The 25,824-nt window shown below is 36.0% G+C and overlaps 1 long non-coding RNA gene across 2 annotated transcripts in view; it reads left to right on the top strand.

Moving 5' to 3' along the window:
* The first annotated feature begins 528 nt into the window (after positions 1–528).
* Positions 529–25,824, top strand: part of LOC130681917 (uncharacterized) — a 31,854-nt gene continuing 6,558 nt past the window's right edge. Inside the window, exons 1-3 of one of the 2 annotated variants that reach the window (XR_008995198.1) lie at positions 529–1,376; positions 7,809–7,882; positions 23,459–23,518. This is a non-coding gene — a long non-coding RNA (uncharacterized LOC130681917). The remainder of the gene's footprint in view (positions 1,377–7,808; positions 7,883–23,458; positions 23,519–25,824) is intronic. The other variant, XR_008995197.1, reaches the window with a different exon arrangement.

Below are 25,824 nucleotides of genomic sequence, written 5' to 3' on the forward strand. Positions count from 1 at the left end.
GTTCGTTACCAAGCCAGTTCTACAATTTTTTGTTTTCATTTGCATTACTCACTAATTAACCAACCGTGCGTGCATTCAGCAAAATACTTTTAGGGAGGACATTATGGGTAGGCTGTGCATACATTATCTGGTTTTGTTCATACTAAAGGAAACCCATATTCTCACCTTCAGTGATACATACGTGCAGTATATATCAGAGCACACCAGTGAAGGTATATACACATTCAATATATATTCAGTATACCCACTCTGATTTACTTTCTGTTGGTGGTCCAAGGCTCAAACTCTCAAACCCGTGAGCTATGACTACTTGCACCCCGCTTATGTCCACCTTCTCTTTTCCATTGCCTTTCGGCGTCCTCCCTTCTAGAAGGGCCACGAGCGCTCCTTCCCCTCCCTCTTGCTACGCTTTGGGAACCAGGGCGACCACTGCTTTTCCTGCTACCCCTCCCGTGGCAATCCCGCGGGCACCAGAACCGAGGACCTGCTACGTAATCGCGCTCGTGGCTGCCTAGTAACAGCTCCGGAGCGATGGAAGCGCACCGATCTGGGGGCGGGGCTAGAGAGCGGACGCGCACTCCCGAAACGACGTGCAGCCCCCTTCTGGGGAGGAGCCTTTTCAGTCGACCAGGCTGAGTAGCGATTGTCGCCCAAGCGCGCGGTTTCTTACTCTCTCGCTTTGAACTGGGAAAATTAGCTTTGGGGAGTGAAGAGGGTAGTCAGTGGCCTGACGATCACGTCTGGTGAGTTAGGCCGGCCTGAAGCCAGCCCCACACATGCTAGGCTAGACCGGCCGAACCGTGAGAGAAGTGGGGCTAGCGTCCCGGGAGGGGTGATCCGAAGGGCCGTGGCCCAAGGGCCCAAGTCCTGGATCCGAAATGTTCTTGAGCAAAGAACGGACTCACCTCTCCAGTGGATCACCCCTTCGGAGGTGGTGCCTGTCGCTGTGCTGGCTGTCCAAAGGTACCTGTTAGAGGATGAGCCACGCGACGGGATACCGAAACCGCCTCTTTACTGCTTTGAAGTGACGATCTCCGACGGGGTGTACCAGGAGAAGTGCTACCTGGTCCCCAGCCTCAATGATCTCGTATACAAAAATATTCTGAAAGTTGGCATAGAAACGAGAATTTCCAGAGTGTCGTGTCTTTACAACGAGAGAACAAGCCAGGGGATCCTGTGCATAGATAGCGTCCACTGTGGGAAGACCTTGGACACTATATCTTTAGAAACTCCCTTTAGAAATAGTGCGCACGGGGAGATACAAAAGAGGCCTTGAAGAGGCGGGAGGAGTCATTACTTGGCCCTGTGGAATAAGGAAGACCCGTATGGAGATATCCGGCTAAGGAACAAGAAACCTGAGGAACACAGTTGTTATGGTAAGGAATTAGAGGCAACAACGGTGGGTTAAAAAATAGTTTTTAGGAGCCTGGCGTTAATGGGAAAGGAAAAGGAGGTGCTTTGGTATTGTTGAAGTATTACAAGCCACAAGTGGTAGGAGACAAATTTTCCTGAATAACAGAGAGGCGCTCGCTTAATGAAATTTGCACAGCCGGAGGCTGGCTTTTATGCCTGAAACAGCTTACATCTGATCTGGCACACATCCTTATTTGCAGTCAGTATTCCGCATGTGTTCATTATGTTTTTGACTACAGTGGATTTAGTCGTAGTTTCATTGCCATTAAATTTGTGGAAATAGTACTTTCGGTGTTGGTTGGAGAGTGCGTAGATGTGAATTAGGCATAAAAGTTGTAAATATTTGTGGGTTTTGCATGTTTTAAACCTTTATTCAAAAAGGATGTTTCTTGATTTATTCTTTAATAGTTTACATTAATGAAATGCCATTGTGTCTTTGAGTGTAGCATTTATATAATTAGTGCCTTTTTGAGTGTGTGATTTCTTTGGGATGGCTTGGAATTCTCATGTTTTTGTTTCTTATTTCTTAGTACGGATAGTAGTGATCTGAGAAGTTCAATTCTTCTGTATCAGAAGTAGGAAGTTAACCGGAAAATGCCAACTCGTCACCGGCAATTACTCTAAAACGTGTTTTATGTGTTAGAGATGAAGTAAGAGGAATGATAGTAACAACTGGCATGTATATGGAATGCGGAGGGAATAAAATGCAAAAAATGAAAGCGAAAGTACTGAAGGGAAAAAGATGATAATTTTCTACATTTACTGCTTTTCAGGTGGTTTTTTTCCCCATCATAGGCATAATGCTAGATCATAATCTTACTATGACGTGTAACAGCAACAAACTTGAAAGTGAAAAGATGACTGGGTCAAAATGTGCAGTTAAAGTAATATCCAGTTATAAGGAGGAAAAGTGTTTTAGAAATGTGTAGCCAAAGGTAATTTAAATAACTAGCATTTCAGGGTTGAAATAACGAAATGATTTTTGTGTCAAGCATGGAGTAAGGCAGCCTGGCCATACTACTCTAAGTGTTGATCATTTTATTTTTAGAATTGGTTGTATAAATGAAAAATCAGTGTGTAGAAGAAGATTTAAGGAGGAAATAATTTGTAAAAATATTTAATTTTTCTGACTATGAAAGCAATATGAATTCATTATTGAAACCATATTGTTATTACAAAAAATAATATCCATGTGGGAAAAAATCCAAGCTACACATTTAGCAGTATATTGTATTAAAAATGTAAGACCCAAGTATAGTAGAAGTGGTGTACTGGTGTTCTTTCAGGTTTGCTGTGTGTTTGAAAGTTTTAAATAAAATGTTGGGGTGGAGTGAAAAACCCCTTTTACCTCCCCCTATGCCTTCAACTTTCAAAACTCCAAATTGTCAGCAGTTTGTTGTATAACTTTGAAAAAAATAATTGTATTGTATTGCATGATTTAGTATTCCCAATATCCCAGGCATCTTTATTGTACATCCATACATTTATTCTTCTGCAGTGTGGAGGCAGTGATTATATAAAATCATGCCCATGTGAATGAGTAATTTGTTATTATAGCAGTTATTGGTTTTTTAGATTTAGATCCAGTGTTGAACATCATTAGGTTTTATACATATTTGTTCATTATGTCCAAGTATTTCTGTTGAATGGATGGATTGCTGGAAGTGAAATTGCTGGATTATAGAGTATTGAATTTTTAATCTAATGGATTTGACAAATCACGTTCTGAAAAGGTTGTACTAATTAACATTCCCATTTCCCCATATCATACTATTTTTAATTATGTCTTTTTGACTTTTTCTAATGAATTTCCAGGATTTCTTTGCTAATGGGTGTTAAGTTTTTGTGTATGTATTGCAAGTTCTTCTCTCACACTGTCCCTTTTCTCTTTTGTTTATGGTGTGCTTTTTTGCTTTCAGAGCTTTCTTATTAAGGTATAATGTGTACACAGTAAAGTAGGAAATTCTTACAAATACAGGTTAGTATATATATATATATATATACACACACACACACACACACACACACGCATTAAGGTATTGAACATTTTAAGCACACCAAAAGGCTCCATCATGCCCTCCTCTGGCCAATAGCCTACTCCAAAAGTAACCAGTATTGTCATGTCAAGCCCAGCTTTTTAAAATGGAAGTAGATCATCCTTAAACTCTTCTGCCTCGATCTCTCCAGTGACTCTCCATTGCACTTAGAAAGAGACGCAGACCTTCTACAAGGGTGCAGACGGCATTACAACCATCAGCATGCTCTGTAAAGATGCCTGATAGTAAATATTTTTGTCTTTGCTGGACGTAGGATCTCTGTTGCAGCTATTCAGGTTTACTATTGCAGAGTGAAAGCAGCCGTAGACAATATGTAAGCAAAGGGGTTTGGCTATATTACAATACAACTTAGAAAAACTGGCAGTAGGCCAGATTTGGCTTATGGGCCATAGTTTGCCAACCCCTGGTCTTCAGAATCCCCATCACTTTGTTTCAGTAAAACCAGCTCTCTTTTTGATCCTCAGACCTCCAAGCTCTTTCCTGCCTTGGGTGCTTTGCTCCTCCTTCTCTTTCCTCTCTGTGGAATGTTCCTTTTTATCCTTAGGTTTTAACTCTAAGATATAAAACATATTAGAAAAGGGCTATTTAAACATATATTCCCTTCCCTTTATTATTACTGCTTCACCATTCAATTGCCCTTCATAGAATTTATAACACTCTGAAATTATTCTGTTGTTTTTTCCTCCCAGAAGTTCATAAGATCTATGAAAGCAAGGACTCTGTTTTATTTTTTTTCATTGCTATGGGTCATTTCCTTTATATCCACAACAATGTCGGGCACATAGTAGGCATTCAGTAAGTGTTTATTGAATAAAGGAATGAATGAAATAAATTACATTAATGGATTTTCTAATATTGAACTACTTTTGTATCTCCGGTCATGGTTGTTATTTTTACATCTGAAAAACCATGATTGGTTAAGGCATTGGCCATGTTATTGAACTTGATCTTCAGGCCCATCCCCCTCATGGAGGTGGGAATGGACCAGTGTTCCAACCATTGAATCATATGCCTGGTCCTTCTTGTAACAGTTCTTATCTTCAAGCTATCTAGTGGCTCACCATGAGTCACCTCATTAACACAACAAAGACACTCCTGTAACTCAAAAAACTCTAAGGGTTTTTGAAGCTCTGTGCCTGGAACAAAGATCAGATACATTCTTTATTGTATGATAGTTGTTAATTTCAACTATTCTGTTCTTTTCAATTGTAAAAAACCCATTTGGTTCTTTTTCAGATGTTCTTTTCTGAGATTGTTTGTTTTGTCCATCTTTGCCTCTTTTCCTTGACCATATTAGTCTTCTTTTAAATCCAGGCCTGCTAACTCCAGTGTCAGGATCACCTGGTAGTCTGCTTCTGTTGATACAATAGTAATAAATATGACCATTTCAGAACTTGTATCAATGAACATTTTAATCCAAATGGTAGATACTGAACCATGGTGCACTCTGTTAGATATTAAAATGTAGTTGAAATCCTTCAACTGACTCAAAATTTATCACTGAGAAATAAAATTTAGTAAATGGTACATTAACTCTTCCTTTTATTCTATGATCGTATTTACTCCATAAAGAGAGAAAGCGAACTAGAGCACAGTAAAATGACTCCTTAAAAACCATTTTCAGCATCTCCATCTCCTCCTAAGAAAAACAGAAGGCACTATAGGAAAAGTTTTTAAATAATGTTTGTTGTCTGAAAAGCATTTGCTAATGTGAATTAATGACCACAAAGGACTTCAACATTTTTCATCTTTATAAATTATGTCTAATTTGGCAATAATTGTGTCCTTTTTGTATAGCGTCTTCTGCTTTTCTTAGTCAGAAGGCACTGAAAATACTCCTTCAGTTAATTCTGTATTTCAATATACAGTGCAAGATTACTTACATTACCTCATTTGATTGTCAACATTCCTGTGAAGGAGGCACAGGATAATTATCTCAATTTTATAGAAGAAGAATCTGAGATTCAGACAGGACAAAATATAGGATTCGTACATGTGTGTATTCAAATTAAGTTAATTTCTCTGCATGAGAGATACTTTATAAGACTACAATAATATTAATTATAATCCTGTTATATAGATGGGGAAATGGCATAGTATAGAATTCTGTATGACTTTTATCTAAGGTTATTAGGATGGTGAACAGGGCAAGGGTGGAGTAAAACATATAGCCTCTGACATAATTTTCATATTTTCCACTACCTACCATATGCCTATTTATATTTTCTTCTTTTAGTCCTCTTTTCCCTTTCTTTCCTTAGTTATCCTTATATATTTATTTTCACTTTGCGTCTTTTAAAAATTTCCTCCGTTGATACCCACAGACAACATATACCTGCACTTTTGTCATTTAGCCTCTCGCCTGTAAGACATTTAAGTCAAACAAATGCATGATTCCCTATTTCCCTAAAAATCTCCACTTCATGAAACTTCTGTTCAATATCATGATGCTGATAAAATTTGGACGTCTTTATTTCAGATAAAAACATCACTTTATAATGACGTGTATTAAAAAGTATATACATGCTGTTTAAGGATCTTTAAATACATATAATTTATTTTTTAGTTATTTAGATTCTCCCCCTTGATGTTTTCAGTTTACTAATTTCTAGAAATCCCATGTTTTCAACAACTGAAACAAGTTAGACTTACAACTATAAAATTTTACTTGCTAGAGTTGAGTAATTAGATGCGTTCTTCCTTCATGAAGGCTACTACTTTCTAGTTCATTAATAACTCAGTAGTAAAATGAAGAATACTATTATGAGACAAATCCATTGATAAATTAAGTTGAACGATATTATGTGGCACTCTACAACATGACATTTCTGTTTTACTTTATGCTATGCTTTTAGTTCTGGAAATACAGTAGAAAAAACTCATCACAGAAGTATGCTAAGAGCCCATAGGATAGATACCTTTCCTTAAAAATGCAGGCTTCTCCTCAGCCTCAAAATAAGACGCTTCCCTTTTACTGCATTCATTTCAGCTCAGTAAACAGTTATTGAGCACATATTATGTGGAGACATTAAAATAAAGTCTATGCTTTTGTAGAGCTGATAGCAGGGCTTATAAAAGAATCTGGTAGTGTAAAACTCAACGGCTTTATTCCGGTCTGCGCTTCTCCCCCAGTGAGGAGACGAACGAAGGCCACGGCAGATCGATGCAACAAGCAAGAGGTTTATTGTTGTTCCAGCTAGCTGGGGTCCAAGTGTCTGCCCGACACAGCGGGTTTCAACAAGGACCCCGAGCACTTAAAGTCAGAGGTTTTTATAGCATTTTCAAAAAGGGCAGTATTTTTCTACAAGCACATCACATTGTTTTTCCAAAAACACATACATTTCGGCTGACGCCACATCCTGGGGGTCTGGCGAGATAAGATCACCCTTGGAATGTTAGGGTGGTTCTTAGTAAGATAAGCTTGGTATGTATGATTAACTGATTGAGGTTAGCTAACTAAAGGTCACTGCAATCAACACTGGCTGACTAACTTGTTTTTCAAGGTTCTAATATTTTCCTATTTTCTTCTTTCTAGGTTAGAGAATAGTGTCTAAGCTTTTTAAGATGGCTACGCTTATGCTAACTTTCTATCCTTGATAAGGTTGATTCTTAATGATGGATTCTACAGTAGGAGAGACAAACTGATGAACCTGTAATTTCAATGCACTGTGATGAATGCTACAGTAAAGGTTTACTCATGGTGCTTTGACAGAATGTATATGGAACAGTGAGCCTTGACTAGAGTTCAGTGATCGCACCTTCTAGGAAATAACACCTCAGCCATATTTTGAATGAGGAAAAAGAGTTAATCAGGCAAAGCTAAAGGGACATTTTGTTGTTCCAGGAAGAAAGAAAAATGTGAGGGTTTGAAGCAGCATGAGCCTTATAGAAAACTCTGAAATGTGGTTGGAGTTAGGGCAGGTGGTTTTCCAGAATATTTGAACAAGACAAACATGAAAATAAGCCACTGACCTAATTTTTAAATTCTTGTCATAGAATCTGTAGAATATGGGGAATATAGTCAGTATAAAAAGAGAGAATGGAATATATATATCCATCTTTAGTTGATATTTAATAAAGTTGAACATTTCTTTTTGTGGAATACTCTTTCAAAGAACACATAAATCTATTGCAGTGTTTAAATTAATGTCATATACAATAATTGTTCATAATTTGAATGTATTTTTCTTAAACTTCTAGTGTATTACTGTAAGAAACTAAAGCTTCATATTCCCTAAATTTATTGAATTAGAATAAATTTGCAATTGAACTAATTAATATTTTTCCATTCAAGTCTCTTTTTATAACTATTGGTTATCCTTTTTTCATCTTTTGTAGAGTTCCTGTACCTCAGCCAGAAACTTCTGCAGGAGCAAAAGGAAACAAACCAAGCATGCCAGGGCCCTACCAATGTATGTTGTTTTAATGATAATGATTGTTTATGAGATCTTTATGGGAAACTATTATATCTAGATTACTGTTTGAGTTTATTGTATATTTTTGTGTTGTGCCTGCTGCTAGCATAATATAAATACTTTAAACAGATGTATAGTTAGTTACTTTTGCTTTTGGTTTTCATTTATATTATCTTAGGTCCTTGTCAAAAGTACTGGTCCCAACTTTAGAAACATTTGTCATCATCACAAAAGTGAAAGTAAATACAAGTAAACTAATACTTACAAACTTGTTTCTTTGATAGTACATCCTTCCAAATATAATGTTTTTAATTATCAAGAATAATTGAGTAGGGAGTTTTTGACAATAAACATAGGTAAAACTTAAAAGCTACTTATAGTTCCTTTGTTTACTACTATTGGGTTTACTGTTTTTAATTTACTGGTTTAATTTCTGAAGTAATTTCATAACACAATTTAGTTCTGGCAGGGTATCTTTAGAGTAATTTGGTTTAAATCAGATCTTACCCGGGGTCATGCCTATGGACTGGATTTCTCCCTACACTGTATGGCCTTCTGGCTTTTTGAGTTATTCTTTAGGGTTGATGTGTACTCGTTCTGGCAGATTAAGAACACACAAAAGAATCTGGAGACTGTACCCCACAAAAAAATATATATATAGAAAATAAAGGGGAAATCTATAAACATATAACCAAGCTCAAAACAAGAATGAGAACTCCCTTGTTGCCAGAAACAAAAGAACTTAAATTTATTAGTGAGTAGGAACTACTAAAACTCCTCATGAGCATTTCAGAACTAGACTAGATACAGACCTAAATGATTATAGAATGAAATGTAACAACCACATGGAAAGGGAAGATTAGACCACAGGCCTACTGCATGTGAGAAGAACTAATATAAAAGTTGAAAGGTTATGAAGGGCCAAGGAAATTATGCCCATCACCATGGGGAAGAATCAGGGAGTTTTCTTTATCCTTTGGGTGGCGGATAGGGAAAAAATTACTTGAGAGAAATTGGAGTTCCAGGACTGTGCGGCGTGGAGGTGCGGTCATAGTTTCAGAAACATTTCAGATGACTGAAATGGTGTAGGTGCTGAGCTAAGGAATTTATACTAATATCTTCTGTATCCCTTGACTTACTTTGTGAGTAGTTGATTTGATTTCGTATTTTCCTGGTAATTGATTGGTCTGCTAATTTTACTGTGTGTCAGTTTCTCTGGTGACAGCTATTTACCCTTAGGAGCATTTCCATCTAGAGCAGTCCCTTAAGAGATCTTGCAGGGGAGGTTATGTGTTGGTGAATTCCCTCAACTTTTTCTTACATGGAAATTGATGTTTTTTAATCCATGCTTTAAATTTAAATGATAATCTTGGTAGGTAGAGCATTCTCGTTTGGAGGTCCTACTGTTTTATTACATTAACTATATCATGCCACTTGCCTTCTGGTCTGTTAGGTTTTTGCTGAGTAGTGTGCTGATAGTCTGATGGGCTTTCCTTTATAAGTGATCTTTTTTTCCTCTCTGGCTGCTGTCAGTATTGTCTCTTTGTCCTGAAACTTTGCCATTTTAATTATTATATGTCTTGGTGTTGTCTTTGTAGTGTTCCTTTGTGTTAGGATAACTCTGTGCTTCCATGACCTGAGTGTCTATTTCCTTCCCCAGATTGGGGAGGTTTTCCACAATTATTTCCTCAAAGAGACTTTCAATTCCTTTGTCCTTGTCCTCTGGTACCCCTATAAAGCAAATATTGCTCTGTTTGGATTGGCTGTACAGCTCTCTTACTATTCTTTGGTTCCTACCAATCCTTTATTCTCTCTGTGCCTCAACTTTTTTGTTTCACTGTTCTCTAATTTCTGTTTCATTTATTGTCTTCTCTACATCATCTAATCTACTTTTAAATCTCTCCATTGTATGTTTCATTACAGATACTGTATTCTTCAGCTCTAAATGGCTCTTTTTCAGGTTTCCTATCTCTTTGTTGAAGTCCTCTCTGAGATCTTAAATACTTTTCTGTAAATCTGTGAGCATGTTTATGACTTTTATTTTGAAATCTTTATCAAGAAGATTGGTGATTTCAGTTTCACTAAGCCCTCTTTCTGGTGGTTTTTCTTGTACTTTTCAACCAAATTCCTCTGCCTCTTCTTTTTTTTTTTTAGTGTTTCCCATGGAATAGTACCTTTGTGTAGTAAGTGCCCTCTAGTGCTCAGTTTCCTGTGTGGGAGCCCCAGCTTTTGGTGTGCAGTGGGTCTGTCATCTTTCTACACTTTTGTAGTGATCTGATTTGAGGTGGACTGTGTGCGCTGTCAGCGGATCATGCAAGCAGGGAGAATGCTCAGAGCTGCGCCTCTGGAGGTTCTGCGGGCAGGGCTTCCCTCCTTCTAGCCTGCTACAGTGGGAGAGGCTGCTAGACAGCAGGACGAGCAATTGCTGGGAGGAAAGAGCTCATCTGGGAGGGTTCCCTGCCTTCCCAGCTGTAATGGCTGCCTCTACTACCAGGTCAAATGGGCCACGTATGCAGGGAGGAGCCTGGGTGCTGCACCCCTGGAGCTGCCATGGGTGGAGCCACCCTCCAGCCAGCCCGCCGCAGTAGCAGTAGTGGCAGGCAAGCAGAACCTGTGCCTGCCAGGAGGAAGAAGCAGTAGTCTGTACACCACAGTGGGGAGTCTCTGGGCTGCATTGCCAGCCAGGGGGATGGAGCATCTTAAACTCCTAAAAATACTCATCCTGCTCAGATGAACAGGCTGGGAAGGTGTCCCCCACTTCCGTTTCTCCTGAGCAAAGAGATCTGTGTAATCTTTCACCTTCAAGTGCCCCTCTTGCTGCTGGGAAATCCTTCAAAATGCCTGCTTTTCTTTGGTCCCAGGGGGGCCAGTATACCATACATGTTCTGCACAAGCAGCTGAAATCTCAGTCTCTCCATGTATTTTCCCCGCCTTTGCTTTCCTGTGCTGCTGAACTCAAGAGCACCATGTAATGCTCCCAGAGCCAGAGCAGATTTCCAGGGCTGGGTGTTCAGTGGTCCTGGGCTTCTGCTCCCTCCCTGCTCTGCTCCTCTTCCTCCCACCTGTGAGGTGGGATGTGGGGTAGGCTTGGGTCCCACCTGCTCATGGCTTTGCCACTTTACCCTTTTCTATGAAGACTTCTCTTCTTCCCAGATGTAGGCAGTCTGTTCTTCAGTCTTCAGGTTGTTTTCAGGATTAGTTGTTTTTGCTGTATTTTCGTGTTTTAAGTGATTTTGGGAGGAGGTTTCTGCCTTGCTCCTTACACCACCATCTTTTTCCCAGAATGTTACTTTCTATCACTCCCAATTTTGCAAAAGTAATTATGAAACTGCCTTAAGGACAGGTTTTTTATAATCCAGGGTGTTTTGGACTCCCAAAGAAAATATCTACTGAAAATGAATTCATGTTTAAAATATTAGAAACTTCCCAAGGAACTGAATTGCTTAGAGGCAATGTGATGAGATATAATATGTGGGAAAGTTTATATACCAGGAACTGGAAATACTAGACGACTCAGAAAGAGGCTTTAAAACAAGTTTGTTTTAAAAACATTAAAGAAATGAATAGAAGGCATAACCAAAGAAGAGATCAACATGAAAAAGAACCTAGGTATTTAAAAAAGGTAGATAAATACATATATATGATGGGATAAAGAGTGAGCAAATACAAATCAAGAGATAGTTAGTGCATTTGTATTATAGGTACACATAAAATCACACCAGAAATTAGAAAAAGATTAGAAAGGTAAAAGAGAAGTTAAGAGACGTGGTGGATAGGGTCAGAAGGTCCAATTCATGTCTAATATATGTTCCAGGAGGACAGAATAGAGAGAATCAGGAAGAAGCAATATTTGAAGAGGTACATTTTCAAAAATAAAGATATATATGAATCATTAGATTGATGGATCAGAGTGACTCTTGAAAAGAAACATTAAATAAATATGTACTCAGACATATAATATTGAACCTGCAGAGCACCAAAGAAAGTAAATGTTTAAAAACTACCAGAGTAAAGTGCATATTTATATAGAAAAGAAACATAATTAGACTGAAATAGTTCTTATGAGCTAATAATAGATGACTTAGATAATGAAATGATCTCTTCAAAGTGTTGAAAGAAAGTATTTTCCAACATAGAATTCTGTGTCTGACTAAACAAACCATAAAAATAACTATGAAATATATTTATAGATACTCAGAGTCTCTGAGTACTTCTCAGTCTCAGTGAATGAATTACTAAAGAATTCTGAAAGAAGGAAAATGAAAACAAAAGGAACTAGAAGAATACAAGAAGAGAAAGAGAGCAAAGAAGTTGCTAAAATATTGGTAAATATAAACACAGTAAAAATAACTGTGGTGATAACTTCATGGGATTGGAAACAAAATAAAAGTAAAACACTGTTTAAAATAAGATTAGTAGAAAAATGAGAAGCAAAGCATTCTAAGATCACTGTATTGTTATAGAGAAAGAGATTGAGGACCTATAGACTTCGAATATTTAAACATGAAAGTTAAAATTTGACGGGCATGTTGAAAGAATGGATATAGAAGGTCTAACTTTTTCAGCAGCCCAGAAAAGAAAAGGGAGTTATAAAAATTTGATCAGATCAGGGGAAGGTATAAAAAAGAAAAAAGGAGAGAAAAAGCATGATTGAGAGAAAACACAAAGTAACATGAGTGAAATAATTCCAAATACATCAACAGTTCAAGTAAATGTAAACATGTTAAACTTTCAGATACTAGTTTTAAAAATTAATCTACTTATATAAAAATCAAATGAGTATTCATATTTGAACTGACTGTTTATAGTTCATAATGCATGAGCAAAACTGAAGGTTTCTGTGATGGCTGCCCTTGTACTGTTCACCATGTAAGAACTTATTCACTATGTAAGAATTTGTTCTCCATGTAAGAACTTGTTTGTTATGCCTCAGAAGATTAGAGACTGACGAAAAAAAAAAGAAAAAAAAATTAATCTACTTATATGCTGCATATAAGAGACACACTTAAGCAAAATTATATAAAATGGTTGAAAATAAAGAAATGGCAAAAGATATACCTAATATATACTAAACAAACGAAAGGTGATAGAACAATGTTAATATGAGATAAAATATAAGGCAAAAACTGTAAAGATAAGGAGAACAATATACATGATAAAAGTGACATTCCATCAATAAAGTAACAACTCTTAAATGTATGTACATCTAAAAACATAACCTCAAAAATGTAACCTGGTATATCAACCACCTTGATTTAATTGATATATATAGTATACTCCATCCAACAATGGCAGAATACATATTCGTTCAAGCACACATGGAACATTTACCAAGATAGACCATATTGGTCATAAGACAAGTCTCAGTAAATTAAAGGAATCTAAGGGGAAAAAGTAAACCCAAACAAAAAAGGTGGAACGATATTCTGTATGTCATCAACTCCAAGGTATCCATTTTTGCATATTTTAAGATCTCTGAAATTAGAACACATATTCCAAAATAAATTTTACATCATGATTTAATTGGCACTGTCTTTCTTACGGGCACACAAAATGATGGTGTTTTTACACTTCACAGCATTGTAGGTACAATAAAATATGATAATAAGATTTGAAACAAATAACTGAAATATAAAACAAAAAAATAGAGAACAGCAAAACCTAAAGGCAGTTCTTTTGAAACTTACACAATAATGAAACGTGTAGCAGTACTGACCAAGAATAAAAAAGAAAACTACAAATAAAGTTGTAAAACAGAAAAAGTATAGAAGTTTCAATGTAATAATCATTTTAAAAATCACAAGAGAACAAATATTGTAATAGCACTTGTGCATATTTCTGAAAACATCCAAGACCAAACTATTAGTTTTCACAGATGTATACAGGAGTCTACTTTGGATTAGAAAGACATGTAGCTAATTAATGATATTAGCTGCCTCTAAGGAAGGAAAGAAGAGGGGAATGTGATCAGGAAGAGTGAAAAAGGAAATTTAAACCACAACTTCAATGTTCTATTTATTTTATTATTTTATTCATGTTTAATATGAAGCACCTGACATGAGCAAGCTAAATGCAAATAATTTATGAGAGAATGGGAGAAATTTAAACAAAATACTTGATAATGTTGTAAAATTTTTATTTATTATGAATAATTTAGGAGGTATATCTGTTCATTTTCTTTTAAAAAGTCCTTATCATTTAAAGACACATATCGAAGTGTTTACGAATGAAAGGATATCTCAAGGATATCGTGGGGTTCATTGTACTCTCCTATCTACTTTTGTAGTTTTAAGATTTCCACAGTAAAAAAGTTTAAAGCATGAAAATATTTGAAGCAAAGATGGCAGAATAAAAGTCTGAAGGTGTGTTATTCCGAGTGTTGGGTATACTGGCATTTACTATGCTATTTTTTGCATTTTTTCAGTTTTTCTATCTTAGAAAGAAAAAAAGGTATGTTCAAAACATAGTATGTACAGGTGATCCCTGAGATAATTTTTAAAAGAAGAGTAGAGATTTGCCAAATTAGCCAAGTATATACAGGCACAGAACAGTTTTCAGAGGTACAAAGATAAGAAATTTCGTGGAAACCTCAAGGAGCTACCAACTGTTCTGATGTTGCTGGAGCATAAAGTGTGAGGCACGGAATAGTTTAATGGCTGAAGAAATATTAAAGGTCAGCATAATTGGAGGACCTAGTATGCCATATGAAGAAATTTGGGCTTTATTCTCTAGAAATTAAGGAAGAAATTTTGGAAGATATTAAGCAGTGGTTGGCATAATTTGATTTTAATTTTAATAGCTTATTCTGACCACTATGTGGAGGACAGTTTAAGAAAAACAACTCTAGAGTCAGAGAAGCAAGTCGATGATGATAAAAGCCAGGAATACAGCATAGATGCCTCATTTACCTACGTCCTGTCTTAATTTAGTGGATTCAGTATTCTAGCTGGGTTAGGCAATTGTATTAGTTTGCTATGGCTGCCAAAAAATGCCACAGTCTGGGTGATTTAAACAAAAGAAATTTATTTTCTCATAGTTCTGGATGCTAGAAGGCCAAGATCAAGGTGTCTGCAGGTTTGTTTTCATCTAGTACCTCACTCCATGGCTTGCAGATGGCTGTCTTTTCTTGCTGTGTCCTCACATGGTTCTCTCTCTGTGCACACACATCTCTGTCACTCTGTGTATCTAAAGTTCCTGTTTGTTCCTTTTTATGGCCGAAATACACACACATATACACCCCCCACATTTTGTTTATCCATTTATCTGATGATGGACCCTTGAGTTGTTCCCTCCTTTCACTATTGCATATAGTGTTACTGTGAACATTAGTGAGCTGGTATTTGGGTTCTTGTTTTCAGTTTTTTGGGGCATATACCTAGGAGTTAGATTTTGTTTATGAAATGAGATAGTGGTCTAGTTTCATTCTTTTGCATGTGGCTATCCGATTTTCCCAGTACCATTTGTAAAAGAGACTGTCCTTCCTCCATTGCATATTCTTCACTTTGTTATAAACTGATTGTTTGTATATGTGTGCGTTTATTTCTCGACCTCTCAATTCTGTTCCATTGATCTATGTGTCTGTTTTGTTAGCAAATACCCTACTGTCCTGATTACTATACCTTTGTAGTATAGTTTAAAATCTAGGAGCATGGTACCTCCAGCTTTGTTTTTCTTTCTCAAGAATGCTTTGGCTACTTAGGATCTTTTGTGGTTCCATACACATTTTAGAATTACTTGTTCTTGTTTTGTGGAAAATGTCACTGGAATTTTGAGGGATTGCATTGAATCTGTAGATTGCTTTGAGTAGTGTGGACATTACAACAATAGTAATTCTTTTAATCCATGAGCACAGAATATTTTTCCATTTATTCATGTCTTCAGTTTATTTCATCCATACCTTACAGTTTTTGGTATACTGGTCATTCACCTCCTTGGTAAAAGTTATTTTATAGGCATTTTTATTCTTTTTGATGCAATTGTAAATGGGATTGTTTTCTTACTTTTTCTTTCTGATAGTTTGTTCTTAGGGTATAGAAATGCAACAGATTTCTGTATTCTCAGTTTGTATCTTACAGCATTACTGTATTTGTTTATGCTAACAGATTTTTCAGTGGAGACTTTTGGGTTTTCTTTATATGGAATCATGTCAGCTGCAAAGAGTAACAGTTTTACACCTTCCTGTCTGATGTGGATGCCTTTTGTTTTATTTATTTATTTACTTTACCTTACCGCAGTAGGTAGGACTTGGAACAGTATGTTGCATAAAATTTGTGAGTGGGCATTCTTGTCCTTTTTCTGATCTTAAAGGAAAAGCTTTGAGTTTTTTACTTTTGAGGATGTTGGCTGTGGGTTTATCAGATATGGCATTTATTATGTTCAGTTATATTCCTTCTTTACCCACTTTATTGAGAGTTTATATCATAAATAGATGTTAAATTTTGTCAAATGCTTATGCTGCATCAATCGAGATGATCATATGATCTTTAACCTTCATTTTGCTAATGTGGTTTATCATGTTGATTTATTTGTGGATGTTGAGTTATCTGTGGTTTATCATGTTGATTTATTTGTGGATGTTGAGTTATCCTTGCCTTCCTGGAATAAATCCCACTTGCCCACAGTGTATGATGCTTTAGTGCTTTGTTGAATTTGGTTTTGCTAATATTTTGTTGAGGAGTTTTGCATCTATGATCATCAAGGGTAATGACCTGTAATTTTCTTTTTTATGGTATCCTTGTATGGTTTTGGTATCAGGGTAATGCTGACCTTGTAAAATAAGTGTGTAAATGTTCCTTTCCACAGTTTTTTGGAAGAGCTTGAGAAGGGTATGTATTAAATATTCTTCAAATGTTTGATAGAATTTCCTGGTGATACCATCTGGTCCTGGTTTTTGTTGTTGGAAGATTTTTGATTACACTTTCAATCTCCTTACTAGAAATTGATCTATTCATTCTTTCCATTCCTTCATGTTTCATTCTTGGTAGATTGTGTATTTCTAGGAATTTATCCACTTCTTCTAGGTTGTCCAATTTGTTGGCATGTAATTATTCATATTAGTATCTTATAATAGTTTGTATTTCTGTGGTATCAGTTATAACTTCTGCTTCATTTATGATTTTATTTATTTGAACCCTCTTTTTATTTTCGTATCACTAACGTATAGTTACACAAGGAACATTATGTTTAATAGACTCCCCCCATCACCAAGTCCTCCCCACGTACCCCATTAAAGTCACTGTCCATCAGCGTAGTAAGATGCTTTAGTATCACTACTTGTCTTCTCTGTGTTGTACCACCCTCCCTGTGCCCCCCCTACATTATGTCTGCTAATAGTAATGCCCCTTTTTTTTACTCCTTATCCCTCCCTTCCCACCCATCCACCCTGGTCCCTTACCCTTTGGTAACTGTTAGTCCATTCTTGGGTTCTGTGTGTCTGCTGATGTTTTGTTCCTTCAGTTTTTTCTTTGTTCTTATACTCCACATATGAGTGAAATCATGTGATACTTATCTTTTACCGCCTGGCTTATTTCACTGAGCATAGGCACATGAAAATATGCTCCACATTGCTAATCATCAGAGAAATGCAAATTAAAACCACAGTGAGATATCACATCACACCAGTCATTTGAGCCCTCTTTTTTTTATTCGTGAGTCTAGCAAAAGGTTTTGTCTTATTGTTTCATTTAGAACGTATTCTCTTTCCTCATTTTCCCTGACTCTCTGTGTTTGTTTCTATATATTAAGCATATCAGTACCTCTTCCAGCCTCGAAGGATTGGCCTTGGGTAGGAGATGTCCCATAAAACTCAGAAGCATATGCCCACCAACCACCAGTGTCAGGCCCTTAGTGTGTGTCACCTGTGTAAGCTTTATGAGCCTGCCTGCCTGCTATAGTGGGGCCATGGCTGCAGTGTGAGGGTGAGCAGGACTCTCACCCAGCCTAGGAGCTGCCTCAGCACAGGGCTGGGTAGGGCTGTAGGGGGGTGCACCCTCCGGTGCCAACAATCTCAAAAAAGGGTTCAAAAATAGTACCTGCCAGTGTCCGCACAACCAAAGTCAGAATTCGATTGCAGAAATGGCCCCTGCCAGTGTCTTCATCCTCAGAGAGAGTCCCATGAAGTTTGTGCCTCTCTAGCAGACACCAGAAGATTAGTAAGTGGGTCTCATTCATGTATGGTCTAGGTGTTTTTCAAACTGGTGTTTTGCACTGAGTCCCAGTGTGTTAGGTGCGCATGAGCCTTTTAGGAGCAGGTTCTTGGTTCCCTACAGTTCTGTGATTTTCCTGGATGTAATCCCCATTTGAAAGCCAGGCATTTTAGGAGTTTATCTCTCCTGTGCAGGATCTATGGGTGGGGTGCCTGAGTTAGAGAACAGACCTTTCCCTTCTCAGGGAAAATTCCATATTTTTGAGATCCCTCCTGATTGTGTACCACCACACCTGGGGTGGGTTGGTTTTTTATTGGCATACTCTTTCTCTGCCTCTCCTCCCCATTTTGATGCTGCCTTTTTATCCCTTTTTGTGGAAGCTCTGTTCACACAGTTTTCAGGGGAAATTAGTCCATAATGTAGTTGTAAATTTGTTGTGTCTATGGGAGAAGGTGATTTCAGGATGATTTTATGCCATCATCTTGGACCGCTCTCTCTGCAGTTTTTGTACTTGTCTGAACAGAGGTAAGTCACTCAATCACTCTATGCCTTAATTTATTCATCTATAAAATGGGTTGCATCCATTTTTTGCCTCATAAAGTTAGGGTAAGGCTTTTTAACAAATGCTTATTTGAAAGCAATTTCTAAACTGTAAATGTTAAACTGAGTCATCATATGTATTGAGTCCCTCTGTAGAAAAAATACATCTAAGAACTAAATAAAAATATTCATTTAATTTTTACAGACTATATGAGTATAGGCCCTTGGATATGTTAACCCCACATGAATAACTCGTTTAGTTTTTACTCTTTGAGAACATTCAGTTTTTCTCAATAAATGATTTCGCCCAATCAGTATGAACAATTGCCTTTAAATTTCATCTCTCCTTGTTTCTTCCCTGACTATTAACAATACTGAAAACATATTGATAACTTTGAGTTATTTGGGAGAAATCTTTAAATAAACTGAGAAGTAAGTGGTCCTAATTATTTTTTAAAAAGCAAGAATTCTACAGTAATGTAAGTAGAGTCCATATTATCTCTATCGATGAGCAGGCGCCAAACTATTCAGTTCGTGTCCCAAGCCCCGAGTATGCCATTTCTGTTTCAGGGTAGTTTTTCAAGAAGTGGCTTAGAAATGAAGTTGATAGTGGTTCTCCATAATTTTCAAAGCTCTTTTGCATTCATTTTTTTTCTTTTTTATTACTGACATATAATTGGCATATGACATTACATTTGTTTCAGTTGTACAACATAATGATTTGATATTTCTGTCTTTCTAAATGATCACCACAGTAAGTCTAGTTAATACCAATCACCATACATAGCTCCTTGTGTGAGTATTTCAAGGTTTACTCTCTGAGTAACTACCATATAGGCAATACAGTATTGACTATAATCGCCCTACTGTACATTACATCCCCATTTTGTAACTGGCAGTTTGTATCTCTTGACCCCCTTCACTCATTTCATCCACCTTCCATGCCCTGCTTCTGGCAATCACCAATCTGTTCTGTGTATCTATGAGCTCAGGTTTTTGTTTTTTTGTTCTTAGATTCCACATAGAACTGAGATCATATGGTATTTGTCTTTGTTTGTCTGACTTTTTTCACTTAGCATAGTACCCTCAAGGTCCATCCATGTTGTTGCAAACAGCAAGATTTCATTTATTTTTATGGGCTGAAGAATATTCCATTTACATATACCACATATTCATTATCCATTAATCCATCAATGACCACTTGGGTTGTTTCCATGTCTCGGCTGTTGTAAATATGGGGCTGCATATTTCTTTTTGAGTTAGTGTTTTTGTTTTCTTCAGATAAATACCCAGAAGTGAAGCTGCTGGATTATGTGGTAGTTATATTTTTGCTTTTGTGAGGAGTCTTCATGCTGTTTTCCAAAGCAGCTGTACCAGTTTTTACATCCCCACCTAGAGTGTGCAAGTGTTCCCTTTTTCACACATCCTTACCAGCACTTGTTATTTGTCTTTTGATAATTACAATTCTAAGAGTTGTGAGTTGATATCTCATTGCAGTTTTGATTTTCATTTCCCTGATAATTAGTGATGTTGAGCACGTTTTCCTCTACGTGTTGGCCATCTGTATGTCATCTTTGGGAAAATATTTATGAAGATCCTCTCCCCATATTTTAATTGGATTGTTTTTTTACTAGTGAATTGAATGAGTATTTATGTATTTTAGATATTAACCCCTTATCAGATATATGATTTACAATTATTTTCTTCCATTCAGTTGGTTGCCTTTTCATTTTGTCAATACTTTCCTTTGCTGTGCAGAAGCTTTTCAGTTTGATGTAGTCCCACTTGTTTTTTTATACTGCAGTTTTAATTAATGAATTAGATTTATATGTGTAACATGGCTAAAAGTATACTCCCAGAGATGTTTCGTGGTAGGTTTGAAATTATGTGTGTAAATTAAAAAGTCAGTCATTTTGTGAATACATGTTAATTTGTGTGTGCGGTTTGATTGTGCTGTGTATTTTGAAGACTACAGCGTTTAACATCTTATCCTTTATATCTGGTAACTTAGATAAGTAGATAAGACACGCACTGAAAAGTTTACAATAATCAGTAATAGTACTGCTGAGATTATTAAACATTACAGATAGCCTCTGCCTTACACAATCCTTTAAAAAGTCTTTTATATACACTTGCTACCAAGCATAGACCTGTTCTTTTGTTCCTTTCTAGGCATATAGATCTTGACCCAGGGTGGGGTCAGTGAAAGCAAGGGGTGAATAGACAACGAAAATAGCTCTTCTCCCTCCTACATGCCAACATACACCCCATCACTCTTATCCACATAATGAAATGCTCAGAGTAGATTTTTTGAAGAAATGAAGTCAGCATGCCTACATACATACATTTGTAATGTCTTTTTTTTTTAACTTTAAAACATATATATACGTGGTATTCTCCTAAATTTTTTCCTCAGGAAAACATAAATCGTCACCAGAAATAAGGATAAAATGAATCATTAAAACAACAGTGATCATTATGTCATACGTACTCACAAAAATATAATTTTGCTAGGTAATGAACCTGTGTCTTAGTCATGCATCAGGCTTGAAACATAATGTGTTTCATATGGTAATTTTAGTACTATTCAAACTAAAAATAAAAGACTTTTAGTTAATAATTTTCCATCTTAGTTTTAGAAAAACCTGAATTCTGAGATGTATTTTGTTTCTTTTCTGGTTATTTCCTTTTAAATCTTGCTGTTCAGTGACTTCCATTATCACTTCTATTGAGTTAATACCCATTTGAATTAATTTTGTTCATATAATTGGGGTAGGTAATTACAGTTACAAGTTACTAAATTAAAAAACACAGCATGACTTTTCAGAGGAACATTTCCTATAAACATCTCTACCTTGTCAGTCCTTAGTATCAACACTTAAATAAGAAAACAGGCATAGAAAATATTCTGACGTACTCCTGACAAAGTTAATCATAGTATTTTTTTCTGTAAGGTAGATGTAATTACTTAATTTTTAATAATTGGAATAGCCTAGATCTTGTTCTTTGAATGTCAGGAGTGCTCAGTATAACTTGAATCATTGTGATAGCTACTTGTTACTCTTCTAATTACATATTTTTATTTGTTTAGGGAGGGGAGGTTAATTTCTAGAAGACAAAGATTTAATCATTACCCGATACTCACTTTAGTCCATTAACTTCTAGTTTTTCTCGTGGCTTTGATTGATTCCTTTCTTTTTCACATGTGATTACATTTTCTATCCTTTTTGTTATCAAGCATTATTATAGGAAGTTAAGTATAGTTAAGCATAATTTAAAAAATCTCTTACTGGTGAGTATGTGTTCCACTTCTTCAATTTTGTTATGACTCAGCGTAACATTTTACTCCATAACAAATTTTCAGCAAGTCCTCTGGCTAGCTTTAAGAAACCAAGAAAGTAGTCTAGGAATATGGAATCAAGTTTGAAAAACAAAAGTGGTATATTGACCACAGTTAAACATTACTGTTGAAACTCTCTTTTGCCTCAGCAACTGTTTTTATGCTAGGGTAATAATGAACACCAAAGCATAGGTAGCCTACAGGAAAGCAATTCACCAACCTCGGGGAACTCTGAAACACTTGCTGTCAACTTGCCTCAGCCAGCAGAACTGACAACATGAGAGTGTTGTCCAAAATCTGTTTTTTTCTGAGGCTGTCATATGTCTTCAGTTCTTAGGTTGTATTGTTCAATTAAAATATTAAAAAAAAATTTAAGTTTCATTGAAATATAGTTGATATGCAATATTATATTCACTTCCGATGTACAACGTAGTGGTTCAACAGTTATATACATTGCTAAGTGTTCACTGCAGTAAGTATAGTTACCATCTGTGAACTTACAAATAAATTGTGGTATTATTGTCTGTACTCCCTATGCAGTACTTTCATCCCTGTGACTAATTTATTTTATAGTTTGAAGTTTGTACCTCTTCATCCCCTTCACCTATTTTACCCATCCTCCTCCCCCATTATGGTACTGGCACAAAAGTAGACACATAGATCAATGGAACAGAAGAGAAAGCCCAGAAGTAAGCCTACACATATAGAGTCAATTAATATATGACAAAGAAGTCACCTAAAATATTATTTTACCAAATTCCTTGTCACAGTATCTGGTACATAATAAATGCTCAATAGTTATTTGCTGAATGAACGCTTTAAAGTATAGGGGAGAAATTACATTCTCCTTAGAAACTAAATGTGTTGGGTAAATTGTACATAAAGGAGAAATTGACTTGATGATAGAGAATAATCAAAATTGAAGAGTCTTTCATTTCAGTGTAGTTCCCTCTTTGCTTTTCACATGTTATTAATTCAGAAAGGAGTATCATACATAATGAATAAATGATCTCTTTGAAGGAGAGTTATATCCAAGAAAAAGACTGTATTTGGATTTGTTCAGGCTACTTTCAGCAAAGATGAACAAAATTTTATGTTAAGCTTGAATTCCACCAACAGTGAGTAGTGATGCCATCTCTCAAGATGATTACTCTCATGAATTTGACTTAACTTGGAATTTGTTACTGAATATAAAAGGCACATATGTTTATTTAAGAACATTTAGAAAATATAAAATAAGTATGTAGAAGATAATTACATTATCTCCATAATTCTAGCAACAGAGAGAACAAATATGGAAAAGTTAATGTATGATAAAACAAAACCACTTGTTGATATTTGGAAGTAAAAGTTTATTTTGCAAGTGAATTTAGTTCCACTTTCACTTTAGTAAGAATTATCTTTTGGACACTCAGTTTACGTTTTATAGGTAGTGGTTTGATTTTTAAAGTTTATTAAACTATTCCTCAGTAGTCTATGCTTTTTTGTAGTGAATGACTTGATTTGGTTTATAGGTTAATTGTGTCTATCTCACTGTGTCTGTAACAGGTCGAGAAAGCGCAAGCACTGGTACCCCAGGGAAAGCCAGGAAAGCCAGGAGAACTATAAGTGATAAGTGGGAAGGTCAGCTATGGAGAGAGAAAAAGTTTGGCTTAATTCAACACCTACATTACAGCTTTGTTTATCCTGAAAGTATTCCACGGAAATTTATTTTTGAACACAGAAACTTTCTCAATCAGCAGTATAATTCTCAGCCTGCAAAATATATACCACCAGAAGGAAGGCTCCCAACACTTGATGAATTTAAGAGCGCCCGAAGCCTTGGACATTTTGAGGTAACCATCCTAGGTAACTTAACTGTTCTTATCTTTGAGTATTATTAATTTAATACTTTAAATATAGATGATGCTATTTTGCTTTAAGAGTTTAAGTGCCCTTCCCCCCCAAAAAAATTATAGTGAAGGAGAGCTCCTGTTTGGCTCAAACTAATTCTGGAATACATTAAGCTCTAATTGTCAAGTCTTTTGAAAGTATTTGGGGAGAATGGAAACCAAGGGAACTTTCCCCACTACTACCTGACTACTTCTAAAACTGATTCTGTTCACCTTTAGAAACCATCACTCTCTTGCCCATATTCTCTGCCTCTTTCTCAGTCATTTGAACTATTGAAGGGTAATGTGGCTAAAGAGAAAGGGGTACTCATCAAGAGAAGCTTCCATGTACAGAGGTCTGTTTAGCCCCTGAATTGAGAATTTGAACAAAAGTTTTAAGTTACTCAGGAAGAATAGAAAGAAACTATTGCAGAAGCTTCCCTGTCTGATAAGGGAAAATAAACTGATTTCTTCTGGGGTTCAAAAGTAAGAAGTAGTTATAGAACTTAGAGAAATTTAAGGGAGTCAATGCATTCTTAAACCTATATATAATTTTTAAGTTTGCTTCTAAGGAAAGAAAAATATAGACAAAAATTAATTCTAAAATAAAATCTTAGCCAAAATGAGTGATTTTCAGAGTGAAGGAAAAGTTTTTATTTGTATTTGTATTTTAAAATAAGGTCTTGTTACCTTAAAATGAAAGAATGAGAAAAAGTCATTAGCAAATTAATTTAATGCCTGAAAGAAAACTTATTTCATAGATTTTTACATCTAAGGTACTAGAATAAATTACTTGACCTTTATGTAGTTTCCTTTTTTCTCTTTAGTCTCTCCCACTTCCTCTTCCCCACCTCTTTACACATAAATATGTACATACATGTGATTGCAAACACGTTTATAATCTATGGGAAGTATGAGTCCCGCTGACTCTGTTAGTCTCAGACCTACGTTTCAAATGCTTCCTTTTACTAGACTGCATAACTTATTCTTTTTGGGTAGTTTATCAATCATAGTTTTATATCTAGGAAACAATGATTATACTAAAGATTTCCCATACTTCACAAAAAGTAACCATGGAAATCATGAGTTCATCTGGAAAAAGAATTGGATATTTTTCTTCTTTTTAACATGTTACTAATCCATTAAACATCTCAGCTATCTTACAAGTAATTGTAAACCTTTGTAGCTTTGGCTGTGCATCACCCAAAAGCAAGAATCAAATGTGAAGAAGACAAACTTGTGATTCTGGCCAACGAGCTGTAATCCATGTTAGAACTTCGCTCTTTTATATCCTACCGGTTTGCAAGGACTTAAGAGGATTTACAGGGATAAAAGACAGTAAGTCACAAGCCACATATGGATAAAACAAAACAGAACATTTCTAAGGAAACTGAAAAAGTAGGTGTTACTAGGTACTTGTAAATCATCAAATTCCTACCACCTGTCGGTAATTTTCTTGTGAACTTTCTGACAGAAAGGAAGAAAGGGGATTTTTCCTGAGGAAGTATTTAATTTTAAAGTTAAAAAAACCTTGGATATCTTCCATTCCTACTCCCCGGCCAAGTAGAAGCCAGGCCATGATTAGAAATCATGTCTCCTGAGTCTTTGAACATAATCTTCTCTTGCAGAGAAACAAACACTCACATATAGGAGTCCGGATGTTTTTTTCCTCTAACAAAACTCAAGTCTGATTTTACTATACGAGGTTATTGTATAAATAGCATAGAATAACAAATGTGTTAATGTTTTTCAATTACAGTTTTCTTTTTAAAGATACGGAAATGCTCCTCAGATTGATTCTTGCATCAAACTTATTATATATATTTTCAATATAATCAGTATTCAAGTCATAGTGTAGTATTTCTGTAAAGGAGTATATTTTCACCTTAATTATTGTTATATAATCCAAGTATTTAGCTCTCCAGAGAATCTCTAGAAAATCTAGAGAATTAAGATGAATGGTATTAGACCCAGTGATTCTTATAGAACCTTGCTGGGAGGAGGTAGTCTCTCAAAATCATCTGAGGGAGACGTACCCACATT

Source organism: Manis pentadactyla, chromosome X (assembly GCF_030020395.1).
Source record: "Manis pentadactyla isolate mManPen7 chromosome X, mManPen7.hap1, whole genome shotgun sequence".
Classification (NCBI taxonomy): domain Eukaryota; kingdom Metazoa; phylum Chordata; class Mammalia; order Pholidota; family Manidae; genus Manis; species Manis pentadactyla.